This window comes from Chelonia mydas, chromosome 8, assembly GCF_015237465.2.
Source record: "Chelonia mydas isolate rCheMyd1 chromosome 8, rCheMyd1.pri.v2, whole genome shotgun sequence".
Classification (NCBI taxonomy): Eukaryota; Metazoa; Chordata; order Testudines; family Cheloniidae; genus Chelonia; species Chelonia mydas.
The window spans coordinates 64,057,278-64,070,701 of record NC_057854.1 but is presented as its reverse complement, the minus strand read 5'-3'; the positions used below and the strand labels follow the sequence as shown (position 1 = coordinate 64,070,701).

The 13,424-nt window shown below is 37.9% G+C and overlaps 2 long non-coding RNA genes across 2 annotated transcripts in view; both read right to left on the bottom strand.

The window, feature by feature from the left end:
* The window catches only part of LOC122466826, a 185,472-nt gene extending 172,709 nt beyond the window's left edge, over nt 1-12,763 (bottom strand). The window contains exon 1 of the long non-coding RNA XR_006292696.1: nt 12,627-12,763. This is a non-coding gene — a long non-coding RNA (uncharacterized LOC122466826). The remainder of the gene's footprint in view (nt 1-12,626) is intronic.
* LOC122466827 lies at nt 4,889-6,649 on the bottom strand. Its single transcript, XR_006292699.1, has 2 exons — nt 6,388-6,649; nt 4,889-5,861 (listed from the first exon to the last, which is right to left on the bottom strand). It is a non-coding gene; the product is annotated as an uncharacterized LOC122466827 (long non-coding RNA).
* Nucleotides 12,764-13,424: the final 661 nt, after the last annotated feature.

Below are 13,424 nucleotides of genomic sequence, written 5' to 3'. Positions count from 1 at the left end.
AGAGATTTCCTAATATTTTACATATATGGGAGTGGAAGTTCAAGGAAACTATATAAAGCTCTAATGGAACTCCCAAATTCTTCCCTGCGTCCCCCAACTCTGACTGAATGTGAGCATTCAATGGTGCTTTAGTTCAAGAGAGACTCCATATTGTAATAAACTATGGTCATTGTATTATATTATATAATTTTTCAGCATGATTAATAGATTTATATCTAACAGTCTCAGTCTCCTATTGACTGATGTACTGATTTCAGTACACACTGGAGGAAAGAAGCCATAGACTGAAGGAACTAACTGGAAATACAGCCTGAAAAGGACTTTGTTTTTTAACGTGTGCACAAGTTATAAAATTTGGCAGTCATAATTTGATACCCTTACTCATACACTCATGTTGTAGAACACCTTATTCCACAAAGGGTCCCACTGATTTCAGTGTGACCATCTGTGGAGTAAGGTATAATTCAATATGAGTATCAGAATCTGGCCATTAAAATAGGCAGATGGAGAATGGAGCAGAAAGCTAGTGATAAACTGTTATCTGGTGGGTTAGATTATACTGCCATAGTAACAATGTAGCCTAAACAAATGCTGTTTTGGGAAGACCTTGGAATATGAAAGCTGAGGAGAGCTGATCAAATACTGAAAATAAAGATTAATATATTCACAAGAAAATAACTCACGTATGATTCACTGATATTCATGGGGTCATTCTCCAATATTCATGGAACCATCACCAAATCATTAAAATATTCAAAAATGCTAAAAACTTCACAAATTGGTGCTAGAAATACATTATTTACTATCTGTCATTCGGCTCCACTATTCAGCATTTGCTATTCTCCTGTTTCATCCATCCAATCAAGGAGCAGAAAAATATCCATGTAACCAATTTCACTCCAAAAATAGCAAATAGCTTATGAACACTTGACAAGCAACTCAATCTAAAAGCTATTTGCTTGATATATTCAGCAAAAAATCATGAATAAGGAATACATGTGCAGAAGCCACAGACCAACCACACCCCTCCAAAACACTTAAATTATCCATTTTTTTTTTTGGTTCAATGACTATTTGACTAGCTACACTACTGACACCATTTGAAGTAAACTGTTATCAATAGTGGAAATAGAGTCATCTGATTGAGACAAAAACTACTGTGCTGACTTTGAGATCTAAATCGAAGCATGACCTGTTTGATAAAATTAAGCTCCAACTTCTTTTTTTTTTCCCCTTCCAGATGACAAATTAGCGGGAAGGAATTCAAGATAATTACCACATAAGTTAAGCCAGATGGTTTGTGTGGATTGCCAACAAACAAGAGCATCAGATTTCTGATTCAACATGGGTTCAATATAATATGCAGTTACGACAGCAAAAAAAAAAAAAAAACAGCAAGAAACTCTGCATGTTGTTCTTGCTCCTTTTAGCAAGAAACAGTGTCCATATACCTCCACGTACAGTGGCTGGAGTAGGATTTGCAGAAAAACAGTAGCTACAGAAAGATGAACAGAGTGGCCTACTGCCCTTTCAGATACTTCTTTGGCCATTTGGCGTTCTTGTTCTAAGTCCGATATGAACTTTTCCACTGTCATGGGCAAGATTAGGAATTTTAAATCAAGGTTCCAACAAAATGGCAAGATGTGTTTCTAATCCTGAAAGATGAGATCAAGTCTTCTGTGAAGATTTTTCTCCAAATGTTTTGGCAATAAATGAGATTTCTTTTTTTGGATGTCTTCTTTTTTGCTGGAAGTCATCCATCAATCACCACAAAACAGGAACTGGGCCTGTGACTTGGCTCAGCCATACTGTTTCAGCACTTAGCTCTCTAGTGGTCTGTTCAAATGGTCTCAGCACACTCATAAGGCTTTCCATTAGTGTCTGCTCCAGAAGTGAGAACGATCCATCAATTTCATTTTCAGAATGACATACCATGTAATGACTGCCTTTTTTCAAACCAGTTTTTCTAACATAGAGAATGTAGAAATCCATCTGGTAACCTGCATCCTGAATAAGTTTGTCTTGGGGTACAAGTCATTATTCTTGGAAGAGTTTCAGAAGTTTTCCTGCTTTTACAGGCTGACAGAACTGTGGACTGATATAATTTCCCCTTATAAGGATGCACATTTCTACATTATCATCTTTTCTATGGCTAAGGCACAGATGTTCAAGGGTAATTTTGCCAGCAGGCCTTGCCCCACCACCGTTGTGCAAAGGAAAGCAAGAGTCCTGTACTGTTTGAGAAGTGCTATAATTCACCTATATTTCCTAACACGGGATTAAGACACCTTAAATGAAGTGTTGCATGGTGTTGGTGATGAATTTCAGCATCATCTGGCCGTTTGGGAGCAGTGTTAGCACATGCTGCATCCTTCTAAATGGTATAGCAACAGACACCACAATGCATTTCCTCAGCACTCCAGAACACTCTGTTCTCCACAATCACAATGACTGTGCAGTAGAGCAGAAATCGGCAACCTTTGACACGTGGCCCGTCTGCAGGTTTGGCCAATCGCAGCTCCCACTGGTCACAGTTTGCCATTCCAGGCCAATGGGGGTTGCGGGAAGCGGCATGGGCTGAGGGATGTGCTGGCCGCCGCTTCACCCATTGGCCTGGAAAGGCGAACCGCATCCAGTGGGACCTGCGATCGGCCAAACCTGCGGATGCTGCAGGTAAACAAACCGTCCCTGCCTGCCAGCAGATTTCCCTGATGGGCTGAGTGCCAAAGGTTGCCGATCCCTGCAGTAGAGTAGGTATTTATATGAGCACCTCACAACTTTTAATGTATTTATCCTTAGAACACTTCCATGAGGTACGGCAGTGCTCTTCTCCCAGTTTTACAAATGGGGAAATGAGACACAGAGGCTAAATGACTCACCCAAGATCACACAGGAAGTCTGTACTGGAGCAGGAAATTGAATCTGGATCTCCAGAGTCCCAGGCCTAGTGTCCTTACCATAGGAGCACCCCCTCTGTGGAGTTATCAGGATTATCCATAGCAGTTGTTAGTTGCATTGCCCTGACAATCGTTCCCCCTGCAAGTTACTGACATGGATACACACGTTAGTGTGTTGTTATTTATGCTGTCAGAATGTTAACCCACTAGAATCATATGGCATATGAAATTGTTTGCTCTCAGAAGTCATTCTGACTGCTGCATTCTCTACTGGCATGCAATGAAATGATTAGTTTTCAAAAATATGAAACTTAGGAAGCTGCTAGTCCTCATTATATGTATTTCTCACAATAGCATTAGTCCAGCTATTTGTTCTCAACTAATAGCAACCCTTTCTGCACTTGTGGTTTAACTAAAACTAGGATGCATAGTTTTACTGAAATGAGTCTGTGTCATATATACTTCTGTGATATTCTGTTAAGTCAGCCTAAGAGGAGTTACAGAGAAGGGGGAAATTTTAAATGTGCTCATGGGACTTTGGAGCTTATAGCCCATTTTCAAAGTGACTTAGGCATTCATTGACTTTCAATGAGACTTAGACTCCCAAAGTACCCAAGTTATTTTTGAAAATAGTAGGACTTAGGTGCCATGGAAAATTTTCACCACTAGGTTTATCACACGGAGTATCAACGTCACTAGCACAAAAGGTTTTAGCAACTAAGATTGCCACAAAAGGAACGCAGTTGGCACAGGCAGTAACAGCCATAGTGATAATTGTAGACAGTGTACCAGAAGCTTTATATTTAACATAACATTAAGCTCTCTGGATGGGGAACAGGTCTTCTTGGGTACTGGATAAATAAAACAAACAAACAATCAAAAAGATACATCATGTAAAAGTTTTGGTGGTCTGAAATTATCCAACTGGTGCTGATGCCAGTGCACTAGATGAAGATTGCCTGCTCCTAGCATTACTCTTACAGTTAGATACCATGGAAAATAGCTATGAAGTCATTTTGCCCAGCTTGTTAACCCAGGATTGTTTCCTACAGTTCTTGTTCTAGTGTTTTGTATATCCCAGTAGTATAAAGAAGTTCTACAGACTTTTTTTAAACAAATAAAATCTTATAAGGCTCGCTCCACTTAACTTTCAGAAACCATTCCATAGCCTAATACATTTCACTGTCAAAGATTTTCCTGATATGCGTCCTCAATTTTGTCATCCTTAATTACATGCCATAACTCCTGGTTATACCCTTGTGTGTGCCCGAAATAATGATTTTTCCATCTTTGGTATTTGTACCCTTCAGATATATGAATTACTGTCATGTCTCTCCCAACCCCCTTTGTTGTCTTTTAGCATAAAGAAATTATATAGATTACACCTAGATAAAAACAATGTTAAAGCGAGTTTGCGTTGAGAGTACATATGGGCAGAGGATGTTGCAATTATCTCCAAACCAACCATTACAAACCCTGGACATTTAAAGTTAAAGTTAACTTTAAAATAAATTCAAATGTGTTCAGTTATGCAAATGCACAATTAATGCATCCATAAAACCTAAACTGTGCCCTGAAGTGAAATAACCACGCAGTTACGAACAGTTTCCCCTCATGGTGTCACTACAGTCTCAACTTCACAATGGGAGGAGACGGCAATTTTGAAAGAGGAGGCCCCCATCATCCGAGAGAGCAACCTGTGACCTCAGTCTCATTGAAAAGAATGGGCGATGGAAGCCATTTTGGAAAATGGCAATTTTGTGGAATTCTCTATAAAAGAAGAAAACTATTCTTCAGCTTCTGTGGCAGAAGAAACTTTAAATTTTGCAGAACAGTAGGTAAAAATGTGGGCCTGTTAGTCTGTCTCTCTGTTTGTGTATATGGAAAGAGAGATACCAGACTAGCAGCTCCAAATTTTCAGCTGTTATTTTTCAGAATGTAAAGTTTCTTCTGCTCTAGAGGCAGAATACAGATCCATCCATCAACAGAGGTTTAAAGAAAACACCGTTTATTAAATATTGTTACAAGACATACATACAAAAAGTAACAGTTTGTCATTGCCTTTCACTACAAATCAGAATTTTCAGTTTAAACTCTTTCTGCTTATTACTTCTACAGTTTATAGAAATTAATCCTTCACATTTTTCCATCATTTTTATTTTCCAGGAATATGGTATGAACTACCGTGGCATATTTTTACCATTTGTTTTGCGGTTTACTTTTAGAGACCGAACTGGCTTCTATACACTGTGGTAAATATAAGGAAGGCGATAGCCAAAGATTTGTATTGCGGTAGTGCCTAGAGATCTGAGATTTGGGTTCCAATGTGCTAGCACTGGACAGACACAAAGTAAATGACAGTCCCTATCTCAAAGATCTTCTAGTCTAATGAGAAGACAGACAAAGCCTGGGAGGGATAAGAGAGGCATACAGAGGTACGTGTCTTGCCTAAGGTAATAGATCATGTTAGTAACAGAGTTGGGATTAGAATCTTCGTCTACTGACTCTCAGCCCAGTGCCCCATGCACAATGCCACATTGTGTCCCCTAAATCTCAAGCTTGAAACATGCAATGTAATCATTTTGCAATACAGTAGTTACTTGCTTAAATTATCTGCTGATTTGCTTTCTCTCTAATTACTTACTTCGGAGAAAAAAATACAAGCATTTACTCAAAGGTCCTACCGGCAGACTGGTAAAGACCCGGGTGGGGCAGCTACCAAAAGCATGTTATGTGATATAAGTGTTACTCCAGCGGCGGGCTTAGTGGAAGCTCTGGATAGTTGCGTGGGAAAACCAGTCTTTTTAGTTCTTTTGCTGGCAGAGATTGGAAGCATGATCAACTCACAGGTCTGGGAATGAAGTGCCATAAGTCACTCAACCACAACCCTTCCAGACAAAAGAATGACGCAGATCAAAGGAGAATCTTGTCCAGTCCCCAGCCAATAATATGGTAGCTAAAACTCTGAAAGAGAGAGTTAAAGGAGGGAGGAAGAAAATTTACTTAGTGGTCACAAAGGATTTTCAATAGCTATTCTGTGGAGATTTGAATTGCTGTTACTTTTTGGCAAGGGGATTAATAATATGCTGATGCAGTGTGTTCTACTATAAAACCAAACTGAAATGCCCCTATTTTTTTTATCTGAAGGTTTGTAACATTTTATTGTAAAACATGAAGCCCATCCGGTTTATCAGAAGTGCATACGTACACATCACTTATTGTTTCCATGCTCTTAAACCAGCCTTTTCCGTGAAGACACTATGTGCCTTTCTGAGAGCTGTTAAATGACTGCAGCTAGTCAGCCCTTTTTCTGGAAGGACGCTCTCAGCTAGAAATGAAGTATAAGATCTGTGACTTTCAAGTTCTACTGTGTAAATTGTTCTTCCGCCACAGCTGGAGAAAATGCTTTCAAGAGTTTTATGCTGCTTCCTGTGTGGCGCTGCAGCTTTCCCCTAACGACTATTTCCCATCAATACCCACAGACACCTACCTTCTTAACCACTGTTTTAACGGTTTCTTACCACTTCCACCTTTCTGAAAAACACTTCATTTGGAAGGAGGTTTACAAATATTTGTTCACCAAGCTGTTGAGGAAGATAACATCTCAAGGGACTTAGAATTAGGTGTACAATAAGGTCTGAAAAAACAGTTCTTGAACATGTGCAGCCACCAGATGCAACCAGCAAGATTAGTATATAAAGTGAATTTTTGCATATGAAATCTATAATGAAGTAGGTCATTACTGAAAATTTTACTATAGCAAAACCAGAAATGTCTCTTTTCCAAGAAACATAATAATCAAATCTTATGTAATTACACAATTACACACAAAATATTGTTCTAAATGATGGTGTAGTTTTTTTATATATATTATAAGAAATCTAGAACTGTTTTTATGAGGAGTACAGCAGCAAAGCTGGGATTTTCCTGTCAATACACACACACACACACACACAGGGAGCCTTAAAATGTTTGTTTCATTTTCAAAGATCTTCTATGGGTTTAACATCAACAACTTAAATACAATACTTAAAAACTGCCTAAACTGCTTCTACACAAACAAACAATTTATATATATGTATATATATATATATATAATATATATATATATACACACATACACACACACACACACACATATACACACACACATACCCTACAACATTGTTGCCTCTACGTAAACAAAAATTATATAATACAACTTACAACATTAAAAGTTTGTCTGACCAAAAGTTAGAAAAAAGTTTCTTTTAACAGAATTTTCAAATGCTTAAACTCATGTATTCTGAAAGCATAATTTAGTTTGTAGTGTGCTTGCCAAGTCGATCAATAACTACATTTTAAATGTCGCAAGAGCATCTATTTTAATATGTATATTTTACAGACTCATACTTAACATTTATTTATGTTTACTCTCTCCAACCAAACAAATGGAGAAAAAGGGACCAACTGCAGCAAAATGGTCTGCAAGATTTCATGTCATACATTTAACTGTTCAGGAATCATTCAAGGGATTCCTATGATCTGTGTTACACAGGAGGTCAGACTAGATGATCATAGTTGTCCCTTCTGGCCTAAAAACTTATGAATCTATGTAGACCATTATTTTATGTAGGTCTGAAAACAACTTCATTTACAATCTGAACTTCCCACAAAAGATCTGTGGTCACCTGCATGTAGATTCTTGCAGTATTATACATATAATTGCCAAAATGAATAAAAAGTAGTAAATACATTTTATTTAATATGAAACAAGCATGTTGCTAACAATGACAAAAAGGACACCTTACAGAACTAACTGCTTGTTTCTTTAGTTACCAGGGTTGAAGCTATTCATGCTTTCTTTTTAAATTTGATTTTAAACATATGAACACCTTTATTCGGCTTTTAGGCATTTTTAAGCATCGTTAATTTCACCAAATACTTGGCATTCTTTTAATAAATATAGCTTGGCTGGGCTGAAAAGGAACACAGTGCAATATCATGAACTGTGCTTTATTAATTAAAAAACCCAACCTATTAAATTCAAAGGTATTTTATTTATTTTAAATATCTGGCTCTCTGCATCTAAGCTGTGGAAATGTTTTGACTTGGCATTTGTGGAGCATATTCAAAGATGTCTAAACCAAGCATCACCGACTCTGTAGATCTCAGAATACAATCAGATACATTCTGAAGGTTTCTAAAGGAGACCAAGATTTTCAGAACTGATGGATTTTGCCTGGCTGTCTCTGGAAACACTTTAAAGAGACTTGAATCCTGATTGTCAGAAGGTGACAAACACCCAACATTCTGAAAAATCAGGTTCCTTTAAGGTTTCTTATATTGTGCACCTCCCCCCCCCCCCACCCCAAATCACTAGTCAACTCCAAAAATCCTGGCCATATGATATACAGCCATTTCTGACATCCCCTTGATATTCCAGTAAGCAAGCCCAGTTTGTTAATATCTTCATTGGGAGAATGATAGTTATATCACTAAGAAAACAGTCTTAAAGGAGCTTCCCCATTACCAAAGAGATTAAAAAGTAAGTATTGACCAACAGGCATAGAGTTTTAAATTGGGTTTTCCCTTTAATTGCAAACATATTTTACAACATTTTGCTAGGTGAAAATAGTATCCCACTTAATCAAATTAACCATACAGAGAAGTGCATTAATTTCAGTTTATTTATTTATTTATTAAAGTCTTGTTATCCAGAAGGGTCAGTTTGTGGGCATTCATGAGCGAGGCAGCAAGCTGACTACAATTTGGAGAGACGCATTTAACCCATTTTGGGTTGCCTATGTGGCCTAATGCTCACAAATAAAAAGATTTCCACAACCTAGACCCTTGGCTTCTGTGAGTAAGTTAAGCAGGCGCAGAGCTAAGATGTGCCACCTTCTGAGGCCTTTGCAGAGTTGAAGGGGGCAGATCATTTAAAATAAATAAAGCCAAAAGAGGATTATTGGAGTGTCTCATTAACAAAACAGTTCAGTTTTATCATCATCCCGTGGTCACTGAATACTTGTGTCACTGCTAAGCAGAGTTGTCTACGTTTCTCATTTCCCCCTCCCCAAGCACCCCCCCCCCCCAAAGCAATACAATGTTGTTTCCCTAGTGTTGTTTCGCAACTTTGCTTGTGTGAGAAACAGAAGGATAGTTTAAAAGTAATGTATCATGGCAAGGAGAGGAGGAAGATGAAAGTCCAGATTAATCCATCTGCGTCACTTGCTGTCATACTCATAAACCCACAGACTTAGCAGTGCTCACATGCAACAGGGAAACTAGGGAGAGGCCAGGAAAAGAAGTTGCAGAGGAATAGGACTTGCAATAATGCAAAAAAAGACATGAGGGTAGAAAGAAAGATTCAGAACATCCACCAAGCTAAGTGGAAATCATACAAATTTAATTTAATTCTTGGAAGGCTTTTCTGTTGGGAGAAAAACAACATGGGCCAAAGACAACAGGGACTATTGGGGTAGTAGTCACTACGACAGGCCAACATAGTGTTGTGGATCTTGACAGGGAAGTGCTAAGAAGAGATAAAGGGATAATAAACTCACTGCTGGAGAAGAAGAGAACAGCAGCTCTAACAAGTGTCCATAAAATCTGCCCAACCATCTTTTGCTAAAAGGTCAGAGATGGTCAGTAGGCACCAGTAGTAGTTAAGATTATCAGTATTTTTATTTCCCTGTGAGGTTACAAACTTGTCCAATGCTGAAACTGGACAGTTATCATCTTAGGTTCATATTTTTCCAGTAAAATAGTATCTAATAATCCAAAAACACTTGTCAGTGACCTTTTATCCCAACTCTCAATAAAAATGGCTTTTACTCCTACTTCCATTGAATCCTTGCTTAATATGATGTATTATTTCTACCTCCTGGTTTATAGAGCTGGTTGAAACTCAGCATTTTCATTTTGCAGGAAATTTTGGTGTTTTAAAATTTGTTTTTACCTGGATATAAATTAAAACAAATATATATTTTTTATTGCCCACAAAATGGAAAATCTGAAAATTATTTCATTTTTTCCCTTTTCCAGGAAATTGTTAAAAATCTATAGAATTTCATGAAAAAAATCTGTTTAATTGGAACAGCTTTTTGCAACAAAATATATTTCAATGAAAATTTTCTGACCAGCCCAACTTGTTATCTAGATTCTTATACAACACCCACTGCTATGGCATCTGACCTCCTTAAAGTAAACTTAAGGGTTAAGTTTTCTTTTTCTTTTAACATCAAATAATCCTTTGTTTACTACTGAGGGGGCTAACTCATTATTCTTATGCACAAAATTCTCAGATTGAATGGTATACTAAATATATTAGTGAACCTTTCACCCTCAAAAATGAATAATCTGTTCTCCAATATTTGCTGCTCATAAATAGTGAACTAGCCAACCCTACCATTGTTGGCTAATTCACTATTATCCTTAGCTTCACATTAGCCAAAGTTATAGCTGAGATTTGAAGTCAACTTCAGTTTTGAACTGTGCTTTCACTCACTCACCTTTCTGGAATCCTCTGCTTTTTGCGTGAAAATGTCCTGTCCTAGTCTACATTTTTGAACTAGGTGAGAAGCTGTGCCACTTTTTAAAATTTTTTAAAGACTTTTTGCTCACAAAAAGCTCCAGATGGCTAAATTTTAATAAACAAAAAGCTTAGCATGTGGCTAGACCTCAGTGAGGAATAGTCACTTTGTGTGTTTCAGTTCAATTTTTATAATTTTTATAAATTAGAAGCAATTGAAAGTTAGCAATAGTGCATAGTTAGAATCAAATTTGATTGTAGCCACTGTTGGTACTACAGAGTTGCAATGGTGTGGAGAAGCAGGCCCACATGTAATTCAAGCATTGTAGAAAAAAAATGTACATTAAAACTTATATTATCAGAGAAACAGTATGGGACTATGTAATTTACTCTTATGCACATGTTCAAGAACACATAGTTGAAGCTCATCATTTAGCCTTAGTTCTGCATTTCTAGAACTTTATGTGCAATCTAAATATTTTATTTGTTTCTTTAACACACACCATTTCTTTAACATTATATATAGATGTAAAGATTGCAGGAATGCATCTCACCACCTTCCCTATTGTTCCATCACAACAACTGTGGTCAGGTTAGAAGCTTTTGATGATTGTGAATTGGGCCCAGAAAAACGATTTCCCTACACCTTCTATGAGCATTGTAATACCTATATTATATTGGTATAAATATCAGTCTGATAACCTACTGGACCAACACAATCTTAGTTTGATGACAATTGGGACAGTTTGCAAGCCTGATCTGTTTCCTCTGTTTTTTGGCTATGGAAGTGAGCTGAAAGGATGGTTGGATTTTGATTTTCAGCTGCTGCTTTCTTTTGTTGCTCTGTACAAGTGAGATTGAAACAAACAATCTTGATGTTTTATGGTATGTGCTTCCAATGATCACATGACTGTGCCTAGAGGTGAAAGATGCGTTTTGGAAATTGAAAAAACTTGATATATATAAATGATCTCATATCCCAATGCTGAATGTAGTGTTGTAGCTGTGTTGGTCCCAGGATATTAGAGAGACAAGGTGACTGAGATAATATCTTTCACTGGAATAACTTCAGTTGGTGAGACAGATAAGCTTTTGAATCACACAGAGCTCTTCTGCAGGCCTAGGAAATGTACTCAGAGCATCACAGCTAAATTCAAGTTCATCTGGAGTTGCATGTAGTGGTCAGATGGTTATACATGGTGAAACCAATCTTGTATTTAGCTGTGATGCTCTGACTACCTTTCCCAGATCTGAAGAAGAACTCTGCACAGCCCCAGAGCTTGTAACTTGGTCCAAGAAAAAGATATTACCTCACCCACCTTGTCTCTCCCATATCCCAAGTAATTCACCTAATAACTTGTCACTATAAAAGCTCCCTTTCACACTGAGCTGAATACACATGATCTGAATACAGAACCAACTCTTCTGGGATCCAAGCCTTCATCTGTTCCTGGACCTCCAGTAGGGAATGGCTGGTGCCCAGGCTGGTAACCTGTCTTTGTTCCCGCACTGCACAGAAACTTCAATGGCAAAGAGGTCACTAAGGAAAATGGGACAATACCCTAATCATCATCTAATTGCTTGCACTACACAACCTGTAGGTGGCCCCAGATCTCCAAGACCACCATGACGGGCTTGACAGTATGAATGCGACTTTCAGACTCTCAGCCAAACCATGCATAATAGTACTGGGGAGGTTCCACAACAAGGTGCCCCCTGCCCCATGTGAAAGTAAATGAAGTGTGCCATGAGTCCAGCCCCCATTACACACTCAGACTATAGGGTAGAATACAACTCCGATCAGTAAAAGCCTTTTGAAAGCACAACTAGCAGACAAGCAACAGAACCTTTGGCCATGCAAGCTGGCAGATGCAACTCTCAACTCACACTCCATGAAGGAAGCCAGGACAGAGTTGGAATATATTACTGCCTGTTGCTACAACCATAAATTAACTTTCTGTATCAAATCACCGACCCTCAAATCCAGAGACAAATAATCCCTACTAAGGAGGATCACAGTATTTTTTTTACTACATTACTGTATATTTTACATTAAAATTTTAGATCACACAATTTATTAATGTTTGGCAAGACAAGAGGCCACCAGTGATGTTTCTATTAACTGTAATACACACCGGTTACCAAGTTAGCATGCACAGCTGACAAAATGTGTGGAAATCTTTAAAAAAAGAAAAAGCACAAACCAAAAATATTACCTTTGTATTGTATAAGTGGTCCCTTCTCGGCATAATCTAGAGAAGCAGGTCTTCCATCAATCTTTTTCATAACCCTCTTAAAGCCACTTCAACATTAAGGATCTCCATAACTGCCTGGTGCCTGGCTGGCTGCCAACCAGCTGCAAAAAAACCCACCCCTTATATTGACATTGGATGGTTCCTTGATCATGCACAATGAAGTGCCTTTGATGTTATCGCTGCTGGCTGATACCATCTTACTGAGTCTTTAAGGGAAGGCATATTGCATAAATAAGGCTGAATTAAGAGCCAGAAAGGACATTCTATTGTTAGAATAAGGGTATTTTATATCTCCTTATTTCAGATGAGCCTTTATGGGTGGTAAGACACAAACATACAAATGTTCTCTGATTCAGTATTCATAACATGTTCAATGGACCACAGAATTTATCAAGTAAAAATTAAAATATGGGATTTTCTTCTTTTAAACACAAGTTTAAATCCTCATATTGAGTTGTGGTGTTTTTAGCAGCCATATTTAAGTATTCTATGTATCTCATTGTGTCATGATGCATGTTCTCCACATTTGTGTGCAAAGAGAAGCAGATTCAAACCAGGCCTACAAAATTTAAAAGATGATTCGCTCTATCACTTGCTGGAGCACTGAAACTAAGCACCAAAGCCAAATACACATGACTCTGGTATTTTTGTTCTTTATGTAAAAAAATATGCTTGCTTAGGAGTGTATGTGCAAGGGAGCACACCTGTACATCATCTCCCAGCTTGCTAAGGCATGTAACATAATTTAATTGGAGTAAT